This window comes from Meleagris gallopavo, chromosome 16 (genome assembly GCF_000146605.3).
Source record: "Meleagris gallopavo isolate NT-WF06-2002-E0010 breed Aviagen turkey brand Nicholas breeding stock chromosome 16, Turkey_5.1, whole genome shotgun sequence".
NCBI lineage: Eukaryota > Metazoa > Chordata > Aves > Galliformes > Phasianidae > Meleagris > Meleagris gallopavo.
Genome location: NC_015026.2, coordinates 9,592,978 through 9,600,962, shown reverse-complemented (window position 1 = coordinate 9,600,962; position 7,985 = coordinate 9,592,978).

Genomic DNA, 7,985 nt, shown 5'->3' with positions numbered 1-7,985 from the left:
AAAAGAAAAAGAAGATAAAGAAAAAAAAAAGAGAGAAAAGTAGAGGTAGGTTAAAGTAACTCCAGTCTCAGCAAGGAGGAAGGAAAGCAGGAGCCACCATGAAAGCAGCAAGTCATAGGCCAAACAGCTGCACTGAGACAGGAAAGCCATATTAGTGTCTTATGAACCAGATGAAGCTCACACACATGATGCTGGGAGCAAGAGCAGACTAAGGCAACTGCAGCCCAATGCAATTCCTGCCCTGTACAGTGAAATCGCAAGTGTAACCATACACATCATTCTTACAGGTGTGAAAAACGTGACTAAAAGACTGGTGTCAGCCCGTTATGACCTGCCAGGACTATAATAGCCCATAAATGATGGGCAACAGAACCATGGGGTGAGTCTTCCGGAAGGAAATCAGATTCTCTGTGCCTTACCTCCATAATATGACTCTGCCTTCACGGGCTGCCTCCATCCTCCCTGTGCTTCCCATTGCCCTGCTGCCCATCACCACCCATGGCCAGCCCTCAGCAGGGGACAGGAGCCTGCCTGTGCTGCAAGCTGTGCAGCCATCGCATTGATTTCCACCCTTTTGGCTGTTTCCTCTTAAAACCAGAGGTACTATTGTTTAAACCCAAGATCCCAGTGCGCTCTGCTTTTGAGTGTTTTTACTGATAAATGATATTTATCATTTCTACTGTTCCAGATACTATCATATCTACTCCTTGTTGATCTTCCCTACGTACTGTTGGCAGCTGTGGAATGTGGTGTTCTCCCATTGCATCTGGATCTTTCTGTCAGATGAAAAAACTTCCTAGCAGCTCAATGGGGAAGTTAATTTGGGTTAATTCTGTTCCCTTCCACCCCTAAATCTTTCCAAATTCCAAGGAAGACAGAAAGCGAGAAAAAAAAAATATGAAAAAGAGCAATGCAACAACATATTACAAATAAGCTATTCACACAGTTATTTCAAGCAGGCGAGTTGTTGTCAAAGGGCAGCAACAGTAAAAGGATAGAGAAATGGCACCCTGAAAAAACACGAGGTGTTGGTCCATCCCTCAGGAAGATTTCTACAATTATGCATGACTGCATTCCCTGCCCTTCCGAAGGCGTGCTGGGAACGTTCCAAGGAAGATGTATATCCCACGACACAGAAGCTGGTATTACATCAGTTCTGATGAAAGACAAAAACAGTTCTAAGGGGGAGATTTGTTTCCTTCTCTCAGTTAACTACAACAGAGCAACCATTAATGTTACAGTAACTTGCCTAAATGATGTAATAATTCCAGTTGATTGCGGTGATCAAATGGATTTTATGAAAAACAAATTTCCCCCTTACAACAAAGGAACATTTCATGTGCCTTCTTACCACAGCAGTCATCGGGCATTTCAAAACCAGCCCGAGCCCTGACAGAGAGAAGAATGGCCTGACTATTACCAAACTAACTGTCCCTAAAGTATTGAAGTCTTTTGCAATTCCATCTTGCCTTTAAAGTGAAAAATGAAACATTTTCAGACATATTTCAGCCAAAAGGAGGAATAGGCAGCGCTGCTCCTTTTTCTCCCCTCTGCTGATGATTCAATACATCCTCTATTGATACTCTGCCATCAGACGCCTACATGCTAGAAGGTGCACAAAGGAAAAAGCTGACGTGCAGAACACGCCTGGTTGTCACAGTCCTTCCTTCCTCCCTCTGTCTTCTTATTAGCAAGAAGAAGCCGGCACGGGGAATTACCAGTATGACAGATAGTTTGGAAACGGGGAAAATCTGCAGCTGAATTTATCCTCTGACATCACCTTCGTCTGCAGTAATGGAGAGAATTTGGTGTACTGAATTCCTCACCGTACGGATACGGAATTTTGAAACCCCTTACTATGGCACAAATGTTGGCAGGATATTTTATTTACTGCATCATTACAGGTTAAAAGAATCTCCAGAGGATTCTTTTTTTTTTTTTCTTTTTCTTTTTTCCCAGCTCTTAATATGAATTAAGGCTAATTTCAGCTCTACCCTAATGATTAACATAAAATATGGAAATATTTTTTAATCTAATAACGCCCTCTGAGTGTTTCCACGCATTACTTCACTTCTCCTGGATTACTGGGGTACTGAAGCAGCTTTACACCACCACGACACAGCTCTACCAAGCTCCACCAACCCGGGGCTGTCCACCTATTTGTGCTCCAGAATTAAAGGCGATGGGACTGGAAAACACAGCGGGAAAATAGATCACACCGTCCAACCTTCAGCACGCAGAGCATGGGCTTGCATTAACTTGCCCCAACCTTACCTAACCTTTTCAGAACTTGCCCACTTGCATCCTAATTTTAAGGCGCTTATTGTTAACGAACGTTAATCTGAGATTGATCCGTAGCCAAAGGTCACAGCAAAAGCCAGAGGGAAGGTGAGGAGTGATACGGATGCTCCCAAGAAGGTCAGCTGCTGCCACTCACCACCCTGCTGCAGTTCGCATTGCTCGGCCCGCCAGCAGCCTTAACAACACCCGCAGAAGCGAGCAGATGGCTGATGCTCCCAATAATTACAACACATTTCAACATCAATCAGCAGGATACAAAAACGGGGGCCAAGAAATGAAGAGATCTGCCCAGACTGGCAGCTGTGCTCCCACACATCCCACGTGGCAGTCCCACCACACCCAGCTCTAGCCCTGGACCCGGCACTGTGAGCATCCTCCCAGGAAGGTCCCCAGTGCTTTGGGAGGTCTTTCTGCTGCCCCCTCCTCCTTCCAAATCCTTTCTGTCTCCAGGATTAATTTGGCAGGGAATAAGTGAAGCAGCTCTCTTAAGTCGAAGAGCTACCTAATAAAGTTTTAATGGAAGATATTATTTCTGTTCTTTACATTATGTTAAAAGCCGGTTGGGAAATGAAAGCCCAGGAGGGTTAGGCGTGCTGGAAACACTCAGCAAGAGATAGGCTTTTCTTCAGGGAGTTCACAGCCTAAATGTTGCCCTAAGAAACAGAATGTGTTGCAAACACAGACAGCTTGTGCTTGTACAGACTTAGCAAGCATGGGTGTGTATATATATATTTATACACACGCACACTTGTGAGTGCAAATATAAACACACCTACGTGCACAAGTCAAATCACAGCATGAGACCCAAGGACAAGCCTGTACAGCTGGTTGAAGGGCAGAGAGCATAGTTTTTGGCTTTACGGAGGCTCTTCAACACCAGGTTTGATGCCCTGGGAAGGTGCGAGCACAGCCCCAGGCATGGTCAAAGCTGAACACAAGGCACGATGCAGCCAGGGCTGGGGGGGGACAGGGACAGCAGGCAGTGCCTGGCTGCCAAGGGCCAGCAGGCAGGATGGTACATCTGTGGTCAAATCTGTCCTGGGAAAGAAACTTTCTGGAGATGCAAAATTCAAAGAGTCTGAGAAGTCACCTGAAGGTATTAGGAGTGCATCTGCTGCTCAGCCACAAATAGGAGAGCAGCATTACTCAGCGTTTGGGTGAGAAGCTCAGTGCTGGGACTGCAGCATGGTGCATTACCTGCTCTGCACCAAAGTGCACAAGTGGTCCTCATCAAGTAGTAAAAGTTGCAGTTTTGCTGGTAGGTGAGCTGGGCAGTTTGGACTCTGCACTGACCCATAACCTGAACTGAAGGAGCCTTCCTCCCAGCGCTCCCCAGCCATCATTTTCTTACTGTGCTGAATGTCTGTTTGACAGCAGAAACCTGCTTTAGGAGGATGGGTGGCAGAGCTGAACAGCTCTTGGCGTCCTCAGGGAGGGAGGCTGATGCTCAGGCACATATTGGGAAGACAGTTGAAAGAGGCCAAAAGAGGGCTATACATCTTTGAAATATTAAACCGAGTTTAAGAAGTCTGCCTTTCAAGTTTTGGCTGGCAGAGAGGATCTTTCTGCTGCAACAGACAAATCTGCAATGGTGCCAATGACATCCAACAAGAAATCACAGGGAGGTGCCCACTGCCATGCTAACCCAGGGCTAGAAACATCCATGAGACAACGTCAGCATGCATGGTCACAACACCCAGTGCACTGCAGCTCCTGGTATTGCTTTGGTTTATTGCAAAACCACATTGGCTTGTGCTTTCTCTTTTCCAGCAGCAGCTCTAGAGAAATCTTTGGCACGTCACTGGAAGTTTCAGATATCAGTTTCCTTTGGAGGGCCATGTCCCAGGGCAGGAGCTGCCAGGCAAGTAACCTCTAGGTCCTGGGCTTTTTCTGACAAATAGTTGCTGAAATTGTCATCTATTTGAGTATTCATCTTCTATTTGCAATTTCGTTGGAAAACCATTTTTGCAGGGTTTGATGGACTTCCACCAAAATAGTTTTCAGAAATACTGGGGGTCTGAGGGTGACTTTTTTTTCTCAGGTGCTCCTTATCACTGTGGCCTTTAAAGTACCCTCAGTCAGAAGGGCACAAAGGATCCCTCATGAGAAGCAACCCCCAAAACACACCTGGGACTCATTGACCTGCCAGGGGGAACATTGCCTTGTCCAGACAGCATCTGCTAGAAATCAGCAATGCTAATGCTAAAAATGCTTATTTTTGAGATAAGCAGGATCAGAAAGTTCATAGCTTGGGTAGTTTGTGGGTTGGTTTCCTGCAAAAGGCTGCGTGCTGGCTGGAAGGGGCTGAACACACCGCGAGCAATAGGTGGGCGTTGCGAATAAGGAGAAAATTCATTAACTTGATGTCAAAGATCATGCAGAATTCAACAGAATCCTTCGGTAAAAGATGCTGAGCGTTTCTCAGGGCTCCCGGATTTTTCCCTTGAAGATTTGCAGAGAAATGTGAAGGAGCTGCTCTACTTTTAGTGCCATGCTGTGAGATTAGATGCCATCCCGCTATACATCCTTTTTTATAGCCCACTTCTATTTTTACTCCTGTTACACTGTGGAAGTGTTTGCTAATAATGTATGATAGGATGCTTTGTCATGAAAAAAGCCTTGTATCATTTATCTGCTTCTGAAAAGAAATTCTCAGTACAAATCTAATAAGGAAAGAAAAAAAAAAATCCCATTCTAGCTCCTGTTGGAGGAAAGGGATTGATTTATGGAGAGAGATGAAAAGCACTAAGTATGTATTGCTTGGCAAAATGAGGAATTGTAGAGAACTGTCTTTATGCATTTGAAGGGTGTAAACATCAAAGAGGCAGAAGAGCTATTTAGAGTATTAGGAGGAGGCACATGGAGGAGACAAGAGTTGAAATTAAATGAACATCGTTAACTTAAAAATCATACTTCTGCCTGCGATTCTATTTCCTGGTATTATTACATGGAGCACTCTGATGAGTATAACTGAAGCTTATAGAAAAAAAACATCCAATCTATTTTTCATATCTGATCAAACAGGCCTTACTGTAAAGTTTATAAAACCCAGAGCCTGCAGCTATTCCTAAAAATTCGGGAGAAAAGCTGCCTCTAAAACCCCCCTTCCATAGTCAGCAGTGGTTGCTGATCAGTGCATAGGGTTCTTTTCCCTCTGTGCAGTATGGCTGCAGTCAGCCTGCTCTGCTTTTTGGGATGGGGCTCACTGTGCAGGTGGGACAACTTTTCCTCCAGTGGATGGGCAGCTCTGCCATCACTAATAGCCCTCCCAAGGGGAATACTGAGCCCTGCTCTCACATGAGTCATGAAAGAGGCAGAGAAGTGGCTTTCAGGGCTCCGTCATCACCATCACCACCAGCACCAGCAAAGAGGGCAAAGCCCAGGGCACTGCAGACAACCAGATTGCCAAACAGAGCACAGAGAGGATGTAGTCTGGGACTTCCTACCAGAAGCCAAGCATTAAACACAGTATTTCAACAGTGTGCAGTTACTAAAATAAATTGGAAAAGAAAGAAAAAAGTTATTAAAGTAACAAGCTTCTGATAACAGACAAGATTCAGAAATAAATACGTGATATTTTAACAAATAATAAAAAAAAAACACTGCACAGGCATAACTACACTGCCTGCCAATGACAAAATCTGATTTATATTCCTGGTGTTTCCAGCCCCAAAGCATCACAAGAGCATTGTAATGAAATATGTTCAGAAGTAAATAGGAAAGGATGAACTCCTGTGTACAAGCACAGAGCTCTGCTGCTCCCCATGGCCCTGCCTGCAGGCAGCAGGGTCCTGCGCTCATTGACGGCCCAAAGCATCAGAACCAACAGCAGTCAGGTTCCTGCACAAAGCCTGAATAGGATTCATGCAACACAGTGGGCTAGAGAAATATTGTATATGCCACAGGCTGGGTTAGAAACCCATCAGCTTGAATCCTGAAGCAACAAGAAACCTTACCTTGTTAGCAGAAGGACCACATTGTTCTAATGGCTCCTTGTGGCCATACAGCATGGATATGCTCAGCTGGAGAGCTGTGCTTCCCCAGCAGAGCTTAGGGAAGGAAAGACAGCACCAAACTGAGCTCAAATGGTCTCCAGGCCATGGGTGTGGGCGGGAGGCTCAGGTCACCTTGATGCAGTGCACAAGGCTCTGAAAATTTCCCCCCGGCCATGCTGAGGTTGACCCTCTTCCACCCTCAGCTGGAGAAAATATTCATTAAGATATGGCCATTGAGGGCCTGTCTAGTGAGGTTGGAGTGTGTGTAAGTTTGGTGCGTGGATAGGAGTCAAACCCATTGCAGAGCATAAATATTGAATCAGTGTGATATATTCTACATCTCGTCTGCAGAGTGTTTGGTTCTGACAGCCTGGATATGGAACCAATAATTCAAAATGAGCACTGAGACTAAGCAACTCCAGAAAGACATTTACCAGCATAAGAAACAATGAGTTAATTGTGAGGGGTTTTGTCCTTTTTCCACTTAATGTCAAGAGGAAAAAATACATATTATTATTTTTTTTTTCAGTAGCACTTCAGCTTTTAGGTGACTGGGATGGAGTTTTGATGCTCAAATCCTGCAGCCACCCACTCCCTGCCTTCTCTCATTGCTCTCATCTCAGCAATCACGCAGTGGGACCCACCCAAGGAAGGTCAAAATTGGGTTTTGTAGTGAGCAGGTGGGAATGGCCGGAGCAAAGCAGCGGTTTGGCAGCTGCTCTGATGGCACAGGATGTGAGAGCTGGAGGAAAATTCAAGATGGTGAAACGTGAACATCCAACACGTTGTCCTTTCACCTCCCCTGAATGTGTCTCTGCCATTTTCAGTGCAGCAATAACTGGAGCAGAAAGGCAGTGACCTGGACAGGGCCAATGATGCATGGCTGCAGTGCCCGCAGCACAGCCACAGCAGTCAGCCTGCTCCCATTTCCACTGAAGATGCACCATGCCAGGGCACTGGGTACAGGAGATGGGTCCAGCTATTTCAGGAGTGTGTTTGGCCTGGGGCTGGTGCTATTTGGAATGACGTTGGGTTCAGTGACCTGTGGAAGCCACTTGTTTGGCACCTGGTTCAGTTTAGAGCTCAACCAGCAAACAGCAAAGTCTGGTTGCTCTACAGACCAGAACAAGTCCAAACGCTCCCTGAGGTTACTGTCAGGATTTTCCCATCTCTCCATGAAATGGACGTTTGTTCTCAGGGCGCTGTATCCATTTCACAACGCATTTCACTGCCTTCCAGACATACACCCTCTCCTTGGGCCTTCCCTTGAAGGGGCGAATGTGAACACTCTCCCCAGAGTCTCTGAAGTTCTCCTCACTTATTAGAGCACAGGCATAAAAGAAGAGGTATGTGATAGATTAGGTGTGGTGCCTGCTGGAGAAGAGCAGGCAGAAGAGGTGCAGCCTGGCTCGTGCTGATCAGCAAGTGACCGAGATGAAGTACATCCCACAGTGCTTATCAAAACCACAACACAACCAAAACAGAGAGCAGACCATAACTGAAAACATCACAGATGACTGCAGGACAGTGACACAAAGCACAGCATCTCAAGCGCTGCTGAATGACTCACGTGGGTGTGTAGGGGAGGATGATGAGATAAAGCCAATTTGTTTCACAGGCTCAACTTCCCCCACCACACAGCCTTGAGCTGAGGTTTGCTGTGCTGGCTGGGCCATGATGCAACATTAA